This window comes from Xiphias gladius, chromosome 2, assembly GCF_016859285.1.
Source record: "Xiphias gladius isolate SHS-SW01 ecotype Sanya breed wild chromosome 2, ASM1685928v1, whole genome shotgun sequence".
Classification (NCBI taxonomy): Eukaryota; Metazoa; Chordata; class Actinopteri; order Istiophoriformes; family Xiphiidae; genus Xiphias; species Xiphias gladius.
Genome location: NC_053401.1, coordinates 10,047,867 through 10,059,364, shown reverse-complemented (window position 1 = coordinate 10,059,364; position 11,498 = coordinate 10,047,867).

Genomic DNA, 11,498 nt, shown 5'->3' with positions numbered 1-11,498 from the left:
TTTTACTACTAGGAAAGTTTGGTTGAAGCTGTGAATAATCATTGAGCCACTTTGCTTTAGTTGTGGTTATGAGCATTCTGTCAAATCTTTAATGATGCCACCAACTCAGTGCCATTTGACTTGATGTCAGTGGAGTGGAACCATCAGAAGTGAAGAATAAAATTGAGTGTAATGACCTACTGTTACTCACTGGATCTGTTTTGGTTGTCAGTTAACTTCCTTGATTTTAAGTTTGCAGCTGCTCGAGCCTCAAATATTTTCCACAGTACAAATTTGATAATATTTTGCTGTGTCTCTATTACATAATTACTATGAAAGGAATGCCTTCTTTGCAATGGCTGCAATGCAATATTATTTAAAGTTACGGTATGCTATCAAACTCTGAGGTTACAGTTGGCTTTGACAGTTGGAGAACTCTTACTTTTAAAAGCTTCGGGAGTTCAGTGGGTGCCAAAGTGTTTTGGAGTTGTACTGGAGGACTCTTACTGTGAAAGGCTTGGGAGTTCTGCATTGAGAGTGCTCTTATTGTGAAGTTTCCTGAATTTCAAGTGGGAAAACAGGATTCACTTTCTTGTGACACACGTGCACACATACAGTGTAGCAACGGTTGTTTTAATTCACTCGAATTAGGATCAGATATAGTTTCTGTTGGTGTTCTCCAGTTTTTGCCTGTTCAGGACTCGCTTGCCCTTTATGCTTTTTACGGTAGAAGTGCCCACATGTTTAAAAAAAAAAAAAAAATAAAAAAATGCCTTTTCATACACCAACAGATCAACAACACACACACACACACACACACACACACACACACACACACACACACACGCACACAGATTCATTCAGTGCATCTCCTTGCTGTTTCTTGTAGCTTGCTCATGTGGAATGATGTCGAGTCTCGAGTTTCTCTGACTGTTACTGAAACAATTTTCTCAAAATGTTGATTATGTTCCTGTTCTCACATTTTATTTTTTATTTCACACTCATTTTATCTGCAGTTTTAATGTCTCTAGCAGCACCTAACTTAATTCAGTGGTTTCATTTTTCTGTATCGTGTTTGACATTGTACAAAAGTGGTTGAATAAAAAAAACACATGGATGAATGAATGAAACAAAAACAAAAAAAATACATGTAGGGAGTCATCGGCAGCCTTTAATGGTATGTTTTGCACTACGTATAGAGTGTTCAAGCTTCATATTAAAAAACTTTGCGCTTTGCGCTACAATACAATGAAATTTGTTACTTTATTTGTAAAAACTTAATAAATAAAAGTTGTTTAAATGAATGGGAGTGACTGGATTTTGATGAAAAACTTGGGGTGTTCAACCAGTTTTGATTAGAGGAAATTATGTCTCTCTGCTTTTCATATTTTAATATGTGAAACAACATCTTTAACCCTTTTAATGGTCTCAGACACACCAAGTAAAAAGCAATGAATTTTTTTTATTGCCTTTCTTGGTTGCTTTGGGTAATACCATCACCGTGCAATAATTTTTATTTTAGCTGACTGCTCTTTTTTTTTTTTTTTAATCACACTGCCATGAAATGTAAACTTAAAAGTTAAACCTAACTGCATCAACAAAATGCGTACCTTTGAAAACTTCACCAAAAACTTGCCAAAATGTCAAGAGGGACTTCTTGGATAGAAGCCGCCAGAAAAGGCAGAGATTCAGGTCCACCCAGGCTGAGTACAAAAAATAATTTACAGAAAGTCAAATTTCAAAATGTCTCTTTTTTTAAATATAATTTTTAAACACCTAATTAGATAAATACAGTATCAGAATGACTCCCTACACTCCATCATATCAAAATCACACAATTAGGTTTTTCTTATCTCTGAAAAAAATGTTTATAACTATTTTATTTCTCTGTTGTTGCAGTACTTGTCCTCTCCATATGGCTGCAGCACTTGTCTTTATTAACCCGGTCGCCTGACTCCTCATATCCGACCACATAAAACAGCTTCTTGTATCCGGGCCTATCAGGAAACAGCTTGTTGTAAGGTGTGAATCCTGTGCTTATTTTTTTGTCACTATGGATACAGTGAAAATAACATGGTCAGTGCAGAGAAAAAGAGGCCCGAGGAAGGAAGAGAGGAAGGAAAATGAGACTTACCGGTCGATTATAACAATAAATTTCCATCATGCTCTTTTCCTGCTATGAAATGAATACTTCACTGTAAAAAATGTAGCACTTTGGGATTGGGGTTTTATTCTGAGGTCGGCTTTGTAAAATTTAACTGAATATGTTGCCTCAAGTTATCTCAGTGCTTCAAAATATTCATTTGCCAATTCTGAGGAATGAAACTTTTCCTTGTCCTGACATTTATATTAAGGTAAAAAAAAAAAGTAATAAGATATTTTGAACTTACATGAGCTGTGAAAAGCTTGATAAGCCTGACTGCCAGAGAAACAAAATCCTGTAGTTGTCATTTTTTGCAGTGAAAGGCTTGCTTTTCAGCCTACTTTGAACCGCAGCCAAGTGCAACACAAACTTCCATTTACGTCCTTCACCCCATAACCAGAGTTTTTTTTTTTTTATGATTATAAATGCTTCTCTGTTGTGTTGGAGATGGATATAAAAAGTGAAACCGAGCCCAAGCCTTCACACCAACACACAAACTGTTTACTCCATGAGCAAGGTGTCACATGCTTCCTTAAAAACAAATCTACCGCAAATATTTGGCGTCTTTAAGGTCACATATAAATCTATGAAGAATAATGCAATTAATATTTCTTTTTACAGGAGGCAGACACCGAGCGAGAGGAAAAATATCAACCACCACATGCTGGTACATTTTGACTTATGACTGCAGCCAAATAATAGTGAGATGCCTTCTTACGCATTTGTGGAAATTCCTTTTTTGCTTCTAAATCTGGCAGGAAACTCCCGACGCTTGGGGGGTCCTGTTTGGCTGAGTGGCATGTGAATTTTGGTAGTTAACGCTTCATGGTGGCCTGAGGACAACAGTGACCTTGGTTACAGCCGACACAGAGGTGAATCATTAAGTAGCAGTCAGTTCAGGCGTTCACCGAGCGCCTAAGGGATCCGTAGAGACAAGGGAATCGGCCCTGATCTTTATTGTGTAGTACAGGTAGAGACAGAATCTATTATTTAAATATTACTTAAGCAGATGACTTGAGCTGAGAAATACTAAAAAAAAAATCACACAAACACGCACAAAGTACATGTAAACGGTCCACTCACACAACACAATTACACATAAATGCAGGAAGTGATCTCTTTCTGCTCTGCAAATTCCAGAGAATGATTGAATCAAATTTAAAGTGAACGAGGAGCGCGGAAGTGAATGCACAGGACGTGAACGAAACTAGAAAATCAGCTTGTGTTGTCAACCTAAACAGGATTTTGTGTACTGTACCTGTCGCCTCCACCTATTCAGCCTGTTGTCATGACCAATTAGCAGACTTACATCAGTGGCCTGTTTTTTTTTTTTTTCATTTTCTTTTGCTTTTTTTTTCTACAGCAGGATGTAATGAGGGGACGCTCTGAGAGAGAACGCGAGGGAGTTTATGTAAATCTAACAAGAAGAAGCCGTAGAGCCATTTTGCTCTATGAATCTGCAGTATATATGTAAATATGCATACAAACTTCACATGCTTTATTTCTTATCTTGACAAACAGTAGTTAGAGATAGAAAGTAAATCAGAAAGTGTGAGTCTGATGCTTTATCTCATTTTCATCTGTATATTGAACTAATTTGAAAAAGTTGCTTTGTAGTATTTTACCATCAGTAAATATTTGTCAGGTTAAATTGGAGCACTTTTATAGTTACCATAAACACCTACAGGGAAGACTGGTATCCTCTGTTCCACTCCACACTGTAGAGACACGCGGTTCAGCCATGACGGCAACTGAAACTGCATGTAATCATCAGATATCTACCAGATAACTGCCCCTGACACCGTCATACTGTCAGATCTGGAAGTCCTGCCGCCAAGTCAGCAGTCTACTGCGTGAACAAATGTTTTAACGACAGTAATCACACTGAAGAGACGACGAACAGTCACTGTAAGGTTTATGTAACCTTTAAGCAAAAAGCCCGTTTGTCCGACAACATGACTAAGAGTCTACATGCTAGCCATGCTAGCAGCCCCGTGAGGCCGTACTGCCGTGTTTCGAGCTAAATGCTAACAGTGCTCACAATGACAGTGCTAACATGCTGATCTTAAGATGGCATGTTAGCACTGTAACGCGTGCCCTGTTCACCGCCTTAAGCTAGTGTGCTAAGCATGCTAACATTTGCTAACTGGCACCAAACAAAAAGTACAGGTGAGGCTGATGGGAATCGGCTGTGTGGGCATTGCGGCCAAGAAAAAAAAAAACGCTTCATCACGGTGTTATGCTCCGTGTGGAAAAATGTGCCCCAAAAAAGGGACCTGTCTGACCCCCAGGTGAACCACAAGGATCACAGATAGATTACATGATGATGTCTAAAGGAAATCTGACAATAAGGCAAACACATGCAGAGAAATGCAAACTGTGCGAAAACAATATTTTCCTTGAGACGGTGTTTACGGGAGATGTAGTCTTTACGTCAGCATGCGGCAATTAATATTACAATGATATATTACTGTTTAACAATACAACACAAACATATTTAAGAGTCCAATAGCTCCTAGTATGATTTTGTGAGTAGACTCCATTGTCAGCTAAACAGAAACAGCACGAGACGAGGTGATTATAAGTTATTATCATAACATGGTACATTCACTACATTGGTATCATATGTCTAAACTGGTTGTTACGAGACCAACCACTGATCTTTCTAATATATATATATGAACACAGATAAATACCTATTACATAACCTTTTTAGCTGACTGAGAGTTTCCGTAAGGGCCTAACGAAGGTGTGTGTGTGTGTGTTTACCAAACAGTGGTCACTCTTGCATTTTGTGTAGAATAAAATGTTTGTCTCTGTTAGTTTCATAGTCGTGGCTTTAAATGATCATTTATTGGCAAAAAAACAAACAAAAAAAAACCCCAAAGTGAAATCAAAGACTGATCACGGGTCTCATCTGTCCCCTAAAAGTAATAAAAATATAGTTTATAACTTTTTGAGACATTACCCAAACCTTATACAATAATCTTTTAGCTATAGCTTCTTGACCTTAGACTTAACATGATACAGTAATATAGGAATTTATTTTAGTGTTAGATATCTCAACAAAAATTTGAGACGTGCAGACTAAATAAATGATTTTGACGTCAAGATAGCTTCTTTCTTTTTTTTTTTTATTAAAACACAAATTGGATTTACATAAATGTGTCTTCCTTCTTGGTCTCCCCCTCTTTTTTTCTCCTCACTTATCTAAACACTCCTGCTGCCTCACGAATGAAAGAGAATTTGTAGATGAAGTGCATCTTTTTGTGAAAATATTTCATTAAAAATAGCACGAGATCTTTTTCATTTGGTTCTGACGTTGAAATGGGACACGTCCCTCTCTGTGCTTGATTGTAAAACACAGAAAAGAAAAATAATGTCCTGCACGTTTGCAGTTTTGGACTAGTTTTGAGGAAAATCCCATCCCTCCCCCGTGCAGAAGCGGTTATATTGCAACCTTGGCTTTGTTTAGTGTAATCGTGTCGCTGTGTAAGCAGAGGCCGCAGGTTTGCCACCGGGCGATGGGGGCGCCGTCACTACAGGTTCTTGCTGCTGTTTCCTCTGGCCGGAGAGGGGCAGCCTCTCTCCCCTCGTCTGTCTACATGGCCCAGATTAACATGGCTCCGAGTTTTAAATGGCGCACCAGTTAGTTTGCGCACAGAGGCGTGTCTCTGCACAAGTGAATTTCAGCACATTTTTAGTGTGCGCACCAGAGCCTTTCTGTCCCCATGGGGTCTTGAGCGTGTGTGTACATGTCCTCTGTGTGCGTTTGCTTTTGTCGGCCTAATGTGACACAATGTTTGTGTCCGTTCAAATAGACTGGAGGAGCTGGAGTGTAGCTGAACACAAACAAACACTATGTATCCCTGCAAGACCATCCGTCGAGCAGCCTAAAGGTCACAGGAACAGACACCTAATCCTGCAAAAGAGCCATTGAGCAAGGACCTGCAGCTCCATGTCTTGACTCACAGGAACAACGTGTAAGTCAGTTTCTCCAAGTCCAGAGTATGAACATAAATGTACTGTGTGTTGAGGTGAGGCAGAAGATTAAAAACCATTTGAACGTTGTCCTTTTTAGCTCTTTAACAGGTCAGACGGTAGCCCCTCTAGACGGCAGTAACTTCACAACAGCAAAAATCCACGAGAGTTCACTCCTGCTCTCCTCCTCCAAAATAGATCAAACTTTTTCTCAATCATATCCCACTCCATTTGCCATAGCAACGGCAAACAGGTAGGGGAAGCCCTCACCGTAAGAAATCACCTGAAACTCAGGGTTTTAGAGAGTGAGAGGTGTGTGTGTGTAGGAGAGGAAATGACATGCAAAACCAGGGAAGAGTGAGAGAAACTCATCCTGATATAAGCTTATGAGTTTCACAGACATAAGGAACCACACAAGATGTAGAAAAAAAAGAAAAAAAAGAAAAAAAATGTTCGGCCTCAAACACCCACATGTGATAATCTAATGAGGTTACATTTAGAAAGATTTTCTCTGAAGGAAATAAACTGAAATTTTTTTAATCCTGTTGTACACTCTTACAGTGTGCGCTGTGGTTTTTGTACCTACAGCTTCCTTGTTAAAATCAACTTCAAAGTGTGCTGTAAAAGTGCAAATTGCTAGCCATAAACCATATCAGAAGGTGGTTGCTAAAGAGAAGCAGAAAAGCCTTTTTATGGCGTCTAAATAAATGAGCATCAAAACTCAAATGAGCAGACTCTCCCCCGATTTTAGGGCTAAACTTTAACATATTCCTCCTAAAACGAAAATATGGCCAGGACTGGATTGTATCCCCATTATACAGTCACAATAATTAGGCTAACTGAATTATCTCAATTAGAAAATGGTTTTAGTAGCAAACTATCATTGATTACATTTCGGAATAAATGACTAAATGACGCATGCAGTAGTTTATGTGGCTGTTCAAGATGCTGGCGTGTTCATTTAAGAAGGTAATGCTGGTTCAGCCTTTATTTCCTGGTATTAAGCTACACGCTAGCATACACAGATACACATTATCCAAATACACACACACACACACACACACACACACACACACACACACACACACACACACACTCGAGCCATAAGGGTGAGAGAACACCATTAAACCAACTCTCACTAACTGCTGGGAAAATTTAGAAACTGATCGATGTATGGTGTGGTGTGTGCCAGTCGGCATTAAAAGCGTATTTGTGTTTTTGTGAGCAAGTCTAATGTATCTGTATGTGTCAAAACACATAAATAAATAATAGTATGTCTGTGCGCAGAGACAATAGTGGCACTCTGTTTATATAATGTTAAGCGATTAGTGAACTCTGGACAAGCTGTGTTTTTCCAGTTGCTGCTGGTTGTGTGTGTGTGTGTGTTTTTATGTTTTATAGTCCTGAGAACTTTTAAGTTACAATCTGGCCTTGACCAGTAGAATTTGCTATTATAAACCTGTTCCTTATTACAGGGGGAGGAGCACGGGAGGTTTAAAGGTTTTGTGCGTGCGCTTGTGTGTATGTGTGTAGGGGAGGAGGGGGAAGTGTGCTGTCAGTAAAGTCGAGTTGCATATGGATGTGGTCTCTGCAGACGCACTGTGCAGTTTGTCTGATGTGACACAGTGACTTCTGTGGTTAATGTAGTGGTCTGTACATTAGATAGTCTGTGCAGCTAATGGGCCCAGACAGGGCTAATCACTTGTAAATGCAAGTTGGATCTGAAGTGACAACACTCACACACACGCAGACACACACACACACACACACACAGACACACACACACACACACACACACACACACACACACACACACAGACACAGACACACAAAGTCTGTGTAGCTTGCTGAGTGGCCTTCTCTGTTGGCAGTAAAAGCACTCAGTGTAATGTCCAGTACTTTCAGTGGGCTGCTGTTGTATCGGTCTGGCTGGGAATTATTTTGCTATGAATTAAACATGATGAGAGTCCAATCTGCCAACAACAAAGAATCCCAATGTTTTCAACCAGCTTACAAAGCTGCTTCTAATCTGCACTAAAACGTCGTGTTCAGGCAGGAGTCCGAGATCAGGCGGAGACCTCTTTCTTTCCTTCTTCTTGTCAGTCCGCCACTTCGGTCCAGACTGAAATATCTCAACAACTACTGGATGAATTGCCATTCAATTTTACACTGACATTCATGATACCCAGAGGATGAATCCTAAAAGCCTTTCTGATCCCTGGACTTTTTCTCTAGCGCCGCCACGAGGTTAACGTTTGCGGTTTTGAGTGTAATGTCTCAAAATGGATTGGATGGATTGCCATGAACTTTCGAACGCACACTCTCGCTCCCCTCCCATAAACATGCTGCACCTTCACTGTAGACTGGGAAAATCTTAGCCACAATCTAAGTATTACTGCTGCTTATTGAACGAATTGGCGATTGAGGCTTGCTGTATTAAACACATGGTCCTACAATATGAAACGCTGAGCTTAACCAAGAGATCCTTTCAGATCTTAACTACTGCAGGGCAAGCTAGCTGCTTTGGCCTTCTAATTGTTGAAAGGGCAGATATTTCCGACTTTATTTATAAACTGTTGGAGAGAGAAATGTAGACAGGAGACACGTGACCCAACGCCTGCCACAAATCCAGCTGGTACTGTATGTCTGCTCTTTCTTTATATGATTCCCAGTACAGTAACAAACCATTTCACAAAGTAAAATAACATGTTTTTAGTCACTGGCTATTCACCTGCAGAGGTAGTATATATCATTGTTTTAGGGACCCCGACCCATCACGCCCCCATGGCAACCTGCCAAAACCTCTAATTACCCCTTTGCCACCCAGTGCAAAATTTTCTAGGTAAATGTAAATACTCGGTTTACGCTCAAGTACCCTAAAATTGTATTTCAGTACTTGAGTAAATGAGTAAATACTTGATTAAAACACCTTGTATATATATATGTATATATGGGTGTGTATATATATATGGGTGTGTATATATATGTGTGTGTATATATATGTGTGTGTATATATATGTGTGTGTATATATAAGTGTGTGTATATATATATATATGCATGTATATTTATGTATATGTATGTATGTATATGTATGTATGTATGTATATATATATGTATGTATATATGTGTATGTATGTATATATATATGTATGTATATATGTATGTATGTATATATATATGTATGTATATTTGTGTATGTGTATATATGTATGTGTATATATGTATGTGTATATATGTATGTGTATATATGTATGTATATATATGTATGTATATATATGTATGTGTATGTATATATATGTATGTGTATATATGTATGTATATGTATGTGTATATATGTATGTATATGTATATGTATGTATGTATGTATATGTGTATATATGTATGTATGTATGTATATGTGTATATATATGTATGTATGTATGTGTGTATATGTGTGTATATGTATAGTATCTTTGTTTCTAAAGTTTGACTATGTTTTCTGTAATCTTGCAACAGACTAGACCAGCATCTAGCTAGCACTTGTTAGAAACTAATTCACATTATTTCAGCAGATAAACCATGATTCCAATGAAGTCTTGTTCAGTTATCATCTATTACACGTATGTAATAATTCTTTCTCAGTGTAGGGGGCCAGGGTAATATGGCTTTTCACCTTCGTCTTATGCCAATAGTGTAATTAAGACCTAAAAAAACCTGACGGAATTAATGTTGTGAAAGCTTCACACAGTAATTACAGTATGTTAAGAAAAGGGAGCTGCAGTATGCTGAGATTTCAGGTGGTGCAGACTTTCTTAAATGTATTATACCCTAATAACCACTGACTGTGCAGAACTTTACTTGTTGATTCAGTTATTTGCACAGGAATGACAATGGATGTATTAAAAGGAGAAGGAGCGCACTGAGGCTAAATACACTGAGCCCAGATTTACAGTCCTGGTTGAAATGATTGGCACCCCTAAAGTTTAAAGACAGGATTTAGAATATCTTAAGAAATAAATGCAAATGAACCAATTTTGTATGATCAAAAATATTTTATTAAAATGCCCAAGGTTACTGAACAAAAGAAAATAAAAATCAAAACTTGCATAATAGTGAAATAATTCTCACACCAAATGTATCACAGACACAATTACTGGCACCCTTTACTAATATTTGGTTGCAGAACCTTTGGCAACAGTGACAGCCTCTAAACAATTCTGTAGCCAGCTAGAATTAAGTTTGTAGGAGTCCTTTTTACAATGGTAAACTTCAGCTCTTTCTAAAGCTTGGCTGTGGGTCGTTGTCCCGCTGAAAGACCCAAGACCTTCGCCTCAAACCTAGTTTTCTGACATTGGGTAACACATTTTGCTCTAAAATACCTTGGTAATCTTCTGATTTCATCATTCCTTTGATACGTTCAGTGCCTCCAGTACCAGAGGCAGCAAAGCAGCCCCAAAGCCTGATGGAACCTCCACCATGTTTTACTGTAGGTAGGGTGTTCTTATCTTTGTGGGCTTCATTTCATCATCTATAAACAAACAAGCACTGAACTCCCAAAGAGCTTTACTTTGGTTTCATCTGTCCATAGAGCATTATCCAAGAAAGCCTGTGACTCATCTACGAAAGTTTTTGCAAACATGAGTTTTGCCTTTTTGTGCCTTTCTTTCAAGAGTGACGTCCTCATTGGCCTTTGCGCCCATGGAGTCCCTACTTGGTTTAGTGTGCTGCGCATGGTACGGGCACAAACCACCACTCCAGATTGCTCCAGATCAGCCTGGAGCTCTTTAGACATCTTGCGTGGTGTTTTTTTTTTCCCACAATCCACATCAACCTTCGCAGACTTCTCTCATTGAAACTGGGAAACTTCTTGACAACATTCCGAACTGTTGAAACAGGGATTTCAAGATCTTTGGCGATTACCTTGTAGCCTCTGGAATTGTTATGTTTTTTTGATAGCAGCATTTCTGATGCTCTCAGACAGCTCTCTTGTCTTCACCATTGTGAAAAAGAAACTGGAAACAATCCGCCCCTTTTTAATGCTGTAAAACAACCATTCATTGGTTAAATCAGATCATGTGAACACTGAAAACTAAGCCCAGCTGAGTCTTATTTATTTTTTATTTTGTTTGGGGAAAGTAATTTAAATTCATCAAAGGGGACAATAATTGAGTCGAGAGTACATTATATGTCTGTATTTTTTTATTTCACTATATGAAAGAAGTTTTGTTGTTGTTCAGTAACATTGGACATTTTATGTTAACATTTTAATTAATTTGTATTTATTTCTGAGGATAGTATTTCTGAACTCTGTACTTGTACAATGATGCCAACCAGGACTGTGTGTACGCAGCTGCTGGTCGCACCGTGTGTGCTAGAAGACTAGAGCAGCAGTAGTGGTAATTCTTTGCTTTTGGT